Genomic DNA, 12724 nt, shown 5'->3' on the forward strand with positions numbered 1-12724 from the left:
TACGGTTAATTTTGAAAATTTGGCTGACAACGGCATCGACATCCGACCGGAGATGGAAGCACAAGTTTGGAGTAACTACTTTGAAAGGCTAATTGGGCCTACCTACACCAAGCTAGTCAAAGAATTCTGAAAACATGCTGAGTGCGACAACTACTATGTTGTTTCACATGTTCTGGGAAGAAAGATTGTCATTACTGAGAAATCAATTTCTCAACTTCTTGGAATGGAGTTTGGTGTTGGAAAGCGGTTTCACAGTGTAAACAAAAGGATTCGAGAGATGAAGCCAATTGTCAACAAGGAACTCTTTGTCAACTGGGAGCCAAAGAAGGTAGAGTACAAATCCAGTGATCGTTATCCTGAACTGAGGGTTTGGCACAAAATCATCCTCTCTTGCATCAACCCTAGGACTCTGTCCAGTTCATCTGACTACATCAACGCTACTCAGAAGTTGATGATCTTCTTAATCAAGAAGAAGAAGTTGTGCCTTCCCTTCTTCATATTCATATATCTCAAGGAGTGCATCAAGAAATCAAGAACCACTGTCGGATACATGAAGAATGCAATTTATTACATTCCCTTTGGAAAAATTCTCTCTGGCATTTTTGTGGAGAGTAAGCTAGTTGAAGACCTGATTGCCACGGGCTGTACAGAGGATCTAACCACAACTTCTGGAGAAGCTTTCAATGTAAAGAATCTGAAGAGGATGAAAATCGTTGACGAGATTGTCGTTCCTCCTCCTGAGGAGCTTCAGGAAGAAATAATCCAGAGGAGGATTGTCATTGATGACTTCCCTCTTTGGACAAAGCTGGACTCTCCAGATGCAATTCAGGAGTATGTCAATCTTCTGAAGGAACAAGGAGTTGAAGTGGATTTTGAAGACTTTTTCAACTCTCTTCCAGATTGTCCGCCAGATATGTCCAAACCTTCCAAGAAAAGGCCTCAGAAATCAAATTCAGATTAAGACTTTGAGAAGAAACTAACGAAGAAGAAGGTAAAGAAGATCAAGACGGAATCAAAGGCTGCTAAGCCTCAATTAACTCAGAGCAGAGTTCAAAGGATCACCAGATCCTCTGCCAAGGAGACAAGTAAGCCTCAAGCTGTTGTTTCTTCTGCTCCTGTTACTGTTGTTAATGTCGTTCCTTCCTCCTCTTCATCCCAGACAATTCCTCCTTCTTCTGCCCCAATTATCCCAAGATATCAATCTCTCACAACCCCTCTTCCCTCAACCTCTGCCATTTCCACATATGCAATAGCAGTCACCACCACTCCAGAACAAAACTCTCCTCCACCTCCCAAACCAGATCTTTTAGATCAGATTCGTCAAGCATCCTCTGCTCCAACTCCTCCAATTATCCATCTTCCATCCAGAACTACCACAACCATCCTCTCTCATAAAAACTTCCTCCACAGAAAAACAATTCCAACAAATCCTAGAGAAAAGGATCTCTACACCCCCAGAAGATATCTTTAATCCTATTCCACCATCCTCTTCTCTCTACAACGTGTTTCCTCCTTTCTCTTCACCTGATTCCTCACAAGTCTCTTTGTCTAACTATTCCCCAGTTATTTCAAAAGACTTTGTGTTCGCCAACCTAGAAGCACAAACCATTCCCACTCCAGATCAGACTACTTCTGATCAGGTGACTCAGACTCTAGCCCCAACACCTGAAGCAGAAACTTCTGTTCAAGAGGCAACCTGCTCTAACCAAGCTGTCGCTCCTTAACCCACTCCTCAACCAAACCTTCCTATCATCCGCTATACATATCTAGAGCCTACCACCCTTCTGGAATGCATTAAAATTTTTAATGATATGGCATCAACAAGGCTGAAAAATCTCTATGCTTACACCGATACAAGTGAGAAACCCAATGTGGTTAATTCCTTGTGGGAGAGATTCTGCAGCTGGATGCAAGGATGCATTGAGGACATGCATGCGTTCGATGATCTAGAACGTTTTGATCAAGTTGAGGCTGCAAGGGTCAAGAACGAATCTCTGACTGAACGAAGATAAGCTCATCGAGAATCTCAAATGTTCATCAAGCTAAGAGAAGCAATTCAGAATACCAAGAATCAGGAAGAACATTCACAGGAAGCTAAGGCTAAGAGAGCTAAATCTGAAGTCAAAGAAGCTAAATTGGCAAGACTAGTTGCTATGGCTGATGACTTGGCCAGAGTCGCTGGTGCAAGACTTGAAGCTGCCAGAGTTGAAGCTTCTCAGAAAGAGGCTGCCTGCCTAGAAGCTCTGGAACAAGCTGCTAAGTTAGAAGTTGAGGCTGCTGCCCTGAAGGCCAAAGCTCTTGTTTGTGCATCTGCTTCTACTTCTTCTCCAGATCCGCAAGCAACTTCTGCTATAAATGTCACCTTAGTTGCTATATCTGCTTCTACTACTTCTTCAATTCACGCTGATCCGCCTGTTTCTACTCAACCTGATCTGACTGCGATAGTGCAAAGGCTTGATAGCTTTCAGACACAATTTGATAAACAGGATGCGTTCAACAAGAGTGTGGAAGCAATGTTTGGCAACATTCTGAGGAGGCTTCCAGATCCCAAACCTTAGTCTCTTAGGATTTCTCTCTTTTCTCTCTTTTTTTTTTAACTTTTTTTTATATATATCTGGTTGGTTTTTCTGTTTACGTTGGTACTTATTTTATTTATTATCTTCTATTAAGGTTTTCACTTTCTGATCCTTTACCTCTTTTTCTAACATCACACATACACACAATGCTTTAAACATAAACTTCCTTTATTCATTGAAATTGTGTTTTACACTTAGAAAGGAGGATTTATCCTCATATCTTGATAATGCTCTAGAATTACCGCTAACTGCCTATCTCTAGGCTGCATCTGAACTATCAAACGCGCCATTTCATCCTTACATTCTTCCTGTCGTTCCTCTGTGTACTCTGCTCGAATCTCCAGCTCTATCTCCCAACCACTAATCATCATGGTGACCTCCGCTTCTGCTTGGAAGAGCTCGCCAAGCTCCTCCATGAACTCAAGGAAAACTCGCAGAGCTGCATCCAGAACTGGATCCGGACCCATACCAAGAAGTCCGCAATAAGCTGACGGATGCTACTCACGGTTGTGACCTTGAAGTACAAAGCAACATAAAGATTCTGCTCGAAGCAACGTTCTCTCAATTCCATACGAAGTTATTCAATGGCAGCCATTTTAAGCTTCTGGAGACTATTGACAGATTACTTCAGAGAAAGTGTGAGTATGAAGAATGACAAGAAAGAACTGATATTTATACTCCAGGAACGGTTGCCCGCATTTATCACTGAAACACCTTCCCAAGACACTGTTACCGAGTTCATCTTTGAATGTCTTAAATTCAGTTGGTCGGTGGTAAACGTCTGTTCATCGTCTCCCAATCCTTGGTCAGTGTTCTTTGCTCCGACTCTCTTTCTCCTTCCTTCTTTTCATATATTTTCTTTACTCTGATTATATGTGTCTTTTTTATCTATCTTATTATCCTTTCCTTTTGTGGACTTAGTCCTTTTCTCAGGGGGAGTACCTGTACTTCAAAGCTAAGTTTTTCACACTCCGCGACCTTTTTGCTTATGACAAAAAAGGGGAGTACATCCAGTTTTTGATGTGTTATTTTTTTTTCTTTTGGAGAATTTGAAGTTCAAATCGTTATGACTATAGATCTTTAATGAGGCACTAGCAAGGAATACATCTCACTTCCTCTGAAGTGACCATATGCTATGATTCCTTTAATTGCTCTGAGATACTAACATTTATATGTTATGTTAAAATGCCTGACTCTGATTGATACATTACTCTGATCACTTTATCTAATTTAGCTCAGAATCTAGACTATTATAACGTTTTTGTTAAGTCATAGATTCAGGGGGAGCTTAGCTCAGAATCAAGCTCATTACTTGGATTTAGAAGGAGCTATATAAACTATACATTTCAGGATAAGTTTAACTTTGATACCTTAAACTCTGAGTGTATTCAGTTTATTGTTTAAGAATTGTTCATCAAAATACTTGGATTTGTCATCATCAAAAAGGGGGAGATTGTAAGACCAAGATTTGGTCAGGTGGTACAACTCTATGTTTTGATGATAACAAGTTTTTTATTATGTATGAACAATTATGGTACTCTAACTTTTGTCTTTTAAGTTGTGGCAAACAGGCTCTGACTCTGATTCAAAGACTCAACATTAATCAGAAGTTGAAGACACAAGAGTAGCCAACGTTACGCTTCTACTTTCACTACGTTCTTCTAAACGGTAGCAAACGCTTAAGATGCTCTGAAGATTAAAGCTCTGATATGGACTATGAAAGATTCAAACTCTGAAATTCTGAAGATCAGATGGTCTGAGGAACGGTCCAGAAGCTGAAGACTTGAAAGCTCTGAAGTCCAATAGTAAGCTGGCTCTCAAGACCAGAAGCACTTCATGCTCTCAAGGCCAGATGTTCTGATGAACGGTCCAGAAGCAGGAAGTCTGAAGGTCAGTGGATCCAAGCTTCCTTCTGACTCTGATCACACAGCTTCACAAGTTCCAACATGAAGCGTCACCCAAGATCAAGAGTCAACTAGGCTAAGGCAATGTCATTGTCATTCGTACAAAAGCAAAGGTACTATTCTGACCGCCTTACCTACGATGTTCAGCCACAGCAGACTCTGGAAATTCCAGCACTGCCCTCCAATGGATAGATTCTTTCAAAGGAAACAACCTCAACACCTTGGAGTATTTAAAGGCTGAAGATAGAAGAATTTAGCAAAGGAACTTTGTGCATACACGTGAAATACTTTCAGCGAATACCTTAGCAATATTTCTTCATTGTTCTTATTTGTGTTTACGTCTACTTGTTTAGAAGCATCTCTTTGTAAACCAAACTCTTTCACAAACTTTGTATGTAGTTCCTTGAGAGACCCGTGAGGTCAGTATTCTTGAGAAGACTAAGGCAAGGTTGTCTTAGTGCTTCTAGTTCTTAGTATTGTTAGTCACTGAGCAAGGTGTGCTAGTGCAGTTGTAACAATCTTTGAATAGTGGATTGCCTTCATTCTAAGAAGGAAGAAATCACCTTAACGGGTGGACTGGATTAGCTTGAGTGATTCATCAAGTGAACCAGGATAAAATCCTTGTGTGCTTTTCGTTATCCCTCTTCTTTAGCACTTTACATTCTTTCACGGAAAAGATTGTTTTTATCTTCGAGAGAAAGCGGTTAATCTTCAAAACCCTATTCAAACCCCCCCTTTCTAGCGTTTTTCATACCTTCAGTTATGACTATAGATCTTTCATGAGGCACTAGCAAGGAATACATCTCACTTCCTCTGAAGTGACCATATGCTCTGATTCCTTTAATTGCTCTGATATACTAACGTTTATATGTCATGTTAAAATGCCTGACTCTGATTGATACATTACTCTGATCACTTTATCTAAATTAGCCCAACGTCTAGACTATTCTAACGTTTTTGTTAAGTCATAGATTCTAGGGGAGCTTAGCTCAGAATCAAGCTCATTACTTGGATTCAGAAGGAGCTATATAAACTATACATTTCAGGATAAGTTTAACTTTGATACCTTAAACTCTGAGTGTATTCAGTTTATTGTTTAAGAATTGTTCATCAAAATACTTGGATTTGTCATCATCAAAAAGGGGGAGATTGTAAGACCAAGATTTGGTCAGGTGGTACAACTCTATGTTTTGATGATAACAAGTTTTTTATTATGTATGAACAATTATGGTACTCTAACGTTTGTCTTTTAAGTTGTGGCAAACAGGCTCTGACTCTGATTCAAAGACTCAACATTAATCAAAAGTTGAAGACACAAGAGTAGCCAATGTTACGCTTCTACATTCACTACGTTCTTCTGAACGGTAGCAAACGCTTAAGATGCTCTGAATACCAGAAGTTCAGGTGAACGGTCCAGAAGCAAAAGTTCTGAAGGTCAGAAGATCCAAGCTTCCTTCTGACTCTGATCACATAGCTTCACAAGTCCCAACATGAAGCGTCGCCAAAGATCAAGAGTCAGCTAGGCTAAGGCAATGTCATTGTCATTCGTACAAAAGCAAGTGTACTATTCTGACCGCCTTACCTACGACGTTCAGCCACAACAGGTTCTGGAAAATCCAGAATTGCCCTCCAACGGATGGATTCTTTCAACGAATACAACCCATATACCTTGGAGTATTTAAAGGCTGAAGATAGAAGAAATTGGCTAAGAAACTATTAAGCAATACAAGTGAAAAACCTACAAGCGAATATCGTAGCAATATTTCTTCACTGTTCTTATAGTGTTTACTTCTGCTTGTTTTAGAAGCATTTCTTTGTAAACCAAACCTTTCACTAACTTTGTTTGTAGTTCCTTGAGAGACCGGTGAGGTCAGTATTCTTGAGAAGACTAAGACAAGGCTGTGTTGGTGTTGCTAGTTCTTAGATTTGTTAGTCACTGAGCAAGGTGTGCTAGTGCAGTTGTAACAATCTTTGAATAGCGGATTGCCTTCATTCTAAGAAGGAAAAAATCACCTTAACGGGTAGACTGGACTAGCTTGACAGATTCATCAAGTGAACCAGGATAAAATCATTGTGTGCTTTTCTTTATCCTTCATCTTTAGAACCTTATATTCTTTCACCGAAAAGATTGTCAAAATCTTTGAGAGAAAGCGGTTAAACTTCAAAACCCTATTCAACCCCCCCCCCCCCCCGTTCTAGTGTTTTTCATACCTTTAACTTGTACTATTAAGAGTTGTAAATGTTTAAGAGTTTTTGTGATTTGGATTGGTTCAATTTTCAGTAAAAGTTCGTCTGATCCAATCGCTACAACTTTACCTTGTAATCATTTACTGATCCTTCTCTTTGTAATTCCAAGTTGTGTGTTCGGGAAAAACTGTGATCTCGTGATCAACAATTCTCTCCAGTTTGGCAACTTGAAATGTGTAATTGGCAATCATAAGATTCAATAGTTAAAACATAAATTGGGGGTATGAGTCTATTACCATCATAACATTGAGCATATTTTATCTCACCAAAGAACTATATTTTATTTTCTTTCTTTTATCTCCTGCACGCTCACAATAAATCAACTCATTTGTCAAACAATCAGTTATCTCAAAAGCTTGAGTTATCTAGTAAGGGTCACATGAATGATTTTATATTAATTATTATTTCATTAAGAGAATATTTGATCTTCGACACAGCTTTCACAGATCTAACTCCCTGTGAGTTGGAGCGGTGGAGCCCATCTGTGTTTTCCCCATAGTGGTGGAGCCTATCGAAGCAACTTTTATGCAAAACCATTTCTCATATTCAGTTTCTGGCTTCTCCCTCTATCATGCGTCTCCTTCCGCGACAACACTTCTTCCTTAGTCGGCCATTATAGGTGTTTTGTGACAACCAGCGCCTCTTAACCAACGGCGGGTTGACTCCACCGCCACCTACTTAATGGTTGTGTTGCCTAGATCAGTTAAAACATGAAGTTGGATCGCTAGCAACTGTCATTTTCTCTGCTCGTCCTCCCTCCTTATCCTCTTATTTGGGCAGCACCTCTACCCTTGGCTTTGATACTAATCAAACAAATAACTACCCTAAAAGCTTAAGTTTTTCGGTAAGGACCACATGAATGGTTTTATAATATTATTTCTAACATCTTTAATTTCCTAAACATGAACACGTCATTAGAATTAGGAATCCATGTCTTTGTCCCTTAGGTCTATGACTGAGACGTAACTCTTAAATTTCTTTCTCGATAAAGTTCACTAGCTCTTTGCGTGTGTATTTGAAACAGCAACAGGAGTTTGCCTCATGGAATTGTATAGGGGGATATCCCTTGTCGAAGAAGTACAAACAAGACCCAATTTTGAAGCTAGGAAAAATTTAACTCAAGAGACCCGCTTGCAGTTGAAATGAGGTCGAAACCATGAGAAGAACTTGTAAGTTGGGCTTCCTAGCTTCAGCCCAATTTCTCTATCGCTTAGTCTTGTAGTGTTGTTGTCCCATTTTTCTTTTGGGTATGTGAGCTACTAGATAACGCGTTTCTAGTTCAAACATACTATTTTTTCTCCTTGTCCCAAGAATCTCTGCTTCATGTTGCTTCTAGCTCTTATGTCTTAAGGTTATGTTTCTTCTTTATATCGTCTGTGGTCCCCCTTTAATCCATACTAGACGGGTGAGTAGGTTTGCAACCTAATGATTTGATAGCATAGATGAGCTTGGGTTGGGCTCGGGATACTTTTATTGGATGGGAGAATGTCTCCTCTAAGCCGACTGGGTCGGAGGTGTAACATCCCGACTTTCGGGGGTCACAAATAGTAACCTATTAAATGAAAAGAAATGATTTTTTCAAAAGGATTTACAAATGCGGGTATTTTTTTCGTTTTTAGTTTGTGGTTTTATTTTTTTATTTTTATCTTTGTCTAGAATTGGTGCTACTAATCTTTCTCTGTTTGAGTGTCACAGATTCAGGTTACTCTCACGAGAGACACCGCCATGGGTGGCCGAATGACGGAGGAGGAGAAGCAAGCCCATATTGAGGCAAGAATCCAAGAGGGGATCACCCTTCGATTACGTGAACAAGAAGTTGAGGATGCCAACCGGTCTCTTCGGGAACTCACTTCATCTACTATGAGTTATCACTATCCCGGGAGCATTGTTTTTCCCGAGGGAGTGGGAAACTTTGAGTTGAGACCGGCATTCATCAACTTGGTGAGCCAAAACCAATATGGTGGAGGTACTTTGGAAGATCCACATGGTCACATGGAGAGGTTCATCCGGAATTGCAACACTTACCGGGTGAACAATGTTCCGGCGGATGCAATTCGGTTGAGCTTGTTTCCATTTTCTTTGAAGGACACCGCTGAGGAATGGCTGAATTCTCAACCTCAAGGGAGCTTCACTACTTGGGAAGACTTAGCAGAAATGTTCACAACAAGGTTCTTCCCAAGAGCCCTTTTGAGGAAATTGAAAAAAGACATCATGAATTTTGTGCAACCCATTGAAGAAAATCTCTATGAAGCTTGGGAGCGCTTCAAGAAGCTCTTGAGGAAATGTCCTCAACACAATCTCACCCAAGCTGAATTGGTTGCAACATTTTATGATGGTCTACAATACACTTGGAGGTTTGGCCTAGATGCGGCTTCAAATGGCGAGTTCGATGCTCTTCCCCCACAAGCGGGGTATGACTTAATAGAAAAGATGGCAGCGAGAGCTATGAACTCTGAAAATGATCGCCAAACCCAAAGGAGTAAGATTGAAGTGGAAGCTTACGACAAGCTCTTGGCCTCCAACAAGAAACTCTCCGAACGAATTGCGGAGATTCAAAATCACATAAAGGCGACCAATTTGGTCGGTGCTACAACAGCCAAAGTGGAGTGTGTGGCTATTGGAGGGCCCAATGTTAGTGAATTTTGCACCATTACTAGTCAGGGTTTCCGAGGTCAAAGCTCTGGACTTTCTCAACAAGTCCAAGAGCAAGTTGGTGAAAATGATGGTGGCAAGAAGAGCTTAGAGGAGCTATTGGAGAGTTGCATCAACCACATGAACAACAACAATAAGAACCAAGAGGCGGCTATCAAGAACTTGGAGAACCAACTTGGCCAGCTAGCCAAGCAAATTGCAGAAAGGCCTCAAGGTAAATTTCCTTTCGATACTATCCCCAATCCCGAACAAGAAAATTCTGCTGTTGTTACCACTAGGAGTGGGAGAGTGTTACATGAGTTAAAAAAGCAAATTGAGGGAAAAAGTGAGAAGATAGTTGAGAAGGAAAGAAGTGTTCCTATTAAAACTAGATTGATGAATGATCATATTCCTGAGCTTAGCAAAGTTCCATTTCCTAAAGCATTGGCTAAAAAGAATTTGGATAAAAAGTTTTCAAAATTTATGCATGTTTTTAAGAAACTCCATATTGATATCCCTTTTTCCGATGCTTTAGAACAAATGCCTATCTATGCTAAGTTCATGAAGGACATTTTAAATAAGAGAAGAAAGTTGAGTGAGGTTGATGAAACTATCATGATGACCGAGGAGTGTAGTGCCATTTTGCAAAGAAAATTGCCTAAGAAGAGAAGGGATCCTGGGAGTTTTACCATCCCATTGGAGATTGAGGGGTTGACTATTGTTGAAGCCTTGTGTGATTTGGCAGCGAGCATCAACTTGATGCCGCTTAGCATGTTTAGAAGGCTGAACTTAGGAGAGGGCACCCCGACCATGCTCTCCTTACAAATGGCGGATAGATCCTTGAAAACCCCATATGGGATTGCTGAGGATGTGATGGTGAAGGTGGACAAGTACGTGTTCCCCGTGGACTTTGTGGTGCTGGACATGGAGGAGGATGCAAAGATTCCTCTCATTCTAGGCCGACCTTTCTTAGCCACAGTTAGGGCTAAGATTGATGTTGATAAGGGTCAGCTCATCCTCCGAGTTGGTAAGGACAAGGTAAGATTTTCGGTTTTCAATCCTAATTTGCGAACTAACCTTAATGATGGTTTTGTTTGTGATATGATCAAAAGCTTGTCCAGGTCTCCAAAGGAGACCCCCAAGATAAGTGAAAAAGATGTTGAGCTTCATTAAGCTCTCATCAAGCTTGTTAGTGAAAACAAGTATGGGGGGTCTAAAGAGGAGAATTTCCAAGACCACATGGCCCGATTCATTCAAGCTAGTCACCTTATAAAAATGGAAGGTGTGACTAGTGATGAGCTCAAGATTAAGCTCTTCCCTCACTCCTTGAGGGGGGGGGGGTCAAGGATTTGGTACGATGGTTTAAATGATACCCTCTCTTGGGTGATGTTGTTCCAAAAGTTTTGTGCAAGTTTCCTACCTTGCACACGTGGAAGGAAGATTGATGGTAAGGAATTTCCTTCCTAACACCAAAGGACAGAGAGTCCACCTAGGACTATAACTTAGGGCTGCTTGGGAGACAACCCAAGTCTTGTTTTCTTTTGCTTGTTTGTTTGTTGCATTGCAGGGAATGAGAGCATGGATTTTGGAGTCAGAGGTGTGTCTAAGGCCTCCATGGTAATTGGTAAAAGAAGGTCGACTCTTTCCCTTAGTTAAGCTCATGCATTTTTGCATATTTTTCTTTTGTAGCTTTTATTTTTCTTTTATTCATGCATTGTAAGTTAGAGTCATTTTTGGGTCTTTACTTCCCTATACTCACATGTTTTTTCCCTTAGTCATGCTCTCTAGCTTGTGCTGGTTTTTGAAAATATTTTTATGAATACTTGTAAGACCCGGTTTTAGGACATACTATTTTAATAATAATATTAAATAATATTCTGTGAATTGCTTATGCTATATGTGATATTATGCCTTTTAAAAAGGTGATTAATTGTTAGAAGCAATAATAAGTCCTAGAAACCTCTAGAATTTGATGAGCGCGACGATACGAGCATTTTGACTGTAATATTACCAGGGTTCGGCGACGGCGACTTTTAGGTCAAAATCGACCCGACAGCAGCGATGAGTTGGCGAATCGAGTCGACGATGACGATTTCGTGGGCCGCACCTTATGGGGAGGTGCTGGGAATGATTTTAAGAATATTCTAGGAGAGAATATTCCTTGGTTTTATTTTTGAAGGTTTTATTTAAATAAAATGGGGTTTTATTTAAATAAAATGCATTTAAATAATTTTAACCTATGGTTTAATATCAAAATTTATTCTGAAAATATTTTTGAGATATTATGGAGCTGGTGCACAAATTTTTGGAGCCAAAATTATTGTTAAGGATTTTTGATTTTAAAATTGAAGTTTTGGGTGCATTTAGGAGGGAAATGGTGCATTTAATGCATTAATTATTTTGGGGTTTTTATTTAAATTATTATTTTAAAAGTTTTCGGTGAAAATATGAGCATGGAGAGTGTGTGGTCGGCCAAGACTTGTGGAGGAAGGAAAAAGAAGACTTTTGCAAAAAATTCCTTTCCTAGCTAGGTTTTATGATGGAGAGATATTAGGGATTTTTTATTCTTTGACTTTCTATTAATGGGGGATTGATTTCTAAATTTTTAAAACTTCCAAGGATCTCTCCACATCTGATTTAAAACCTTGGGATTCAGATTTGATTATTTTAATTAATTAGGGATTTAAATGCTAATTTCTTAAAGGTTTAATTAGGAAATAAACCTAAACTTGAGGGCTAAAAATGGGGAGTTTGGAAAACTTTGAAAACCCTAAAATGGGCTGAAGGGGGGTGCGGCCATGGGCCTCACTTGGAGAGGAAGAAAAGCAATTAATGCTTTGCTCTCACCTCTCACTATAAGTAGAGAGCTCCTCCCTCTCATTTTCTTCACATCAAGCTCATTTGCTCTCTTCTCTCCCTAGCCGTGAGCTTCTCCTCCCTCTCTTGTCTTTCTTTTATTTTTATTGCTTTAGTTTCTAAGCCTTGAGCAAGGCCATTCTCAATATACTCTGTGGTTGCAGCTTAAGCTGATCTGCCAAAAACCATAAGAGAATGATCTTGATCAAGTTGCTTAGGAATCTTGTAACACCCCGATTTCCAGGTGTCACTTTAGTAACTCAAAAATAAACTTTACGCTGAAAACAGGTATTTTTTTTTATTTATGGTAATGGAAAAATAAAGACATAACCCAACAAACTAAACTAACCGATGTACAACATATATAAACATGTATAGCCTCAGCTGCACTCCTACGTCGCACGCATTCGCAGTGACTCCAAAGTAGTGTGCCCGTAGGCAAATATGTACAGATCCAAAAGTGTGAATAAGAAAGTCATAATTACAATCCATCAAGAGTAAGTCAGCCTC

At 39.8% G+C, this 12724-nt stretch overlaps 1 non-coding gene across 1 annotated transcript; it reads right to left on the minus strand.

Annotated features, from left to right (window-relative positions):
- Window positions 1-8920: 8920 nt before the first annotated feature.
- LOC130734763 (small nucleolar RNA R71) lies at window positions 8921-9027 on the minus strand. Its single transcript, XR_009018108.1, has one exon. It is a non-coding gene; the product is annotated as a small nucleolar RNA R71 (small nucleolar RNA).
- Window positions 9028-12724: the final 3697 nt, after the last annotated feature.

The sequence above is a fragment of the Lotus japonicus genome, chromosome 1 (assembly GCF_012489685.1).
Source record: "Lotus japonicus ecotype B-129 chromosome 1, LjGifu_v1.2".
NCBI classification, from domain to species: domain Eukaryota; kingdom Viridiplantae; phylum Streptophyta; class Magnoliopsida; order Fabales; family Fabaceae; genus Lotus; species Lotus japonicus.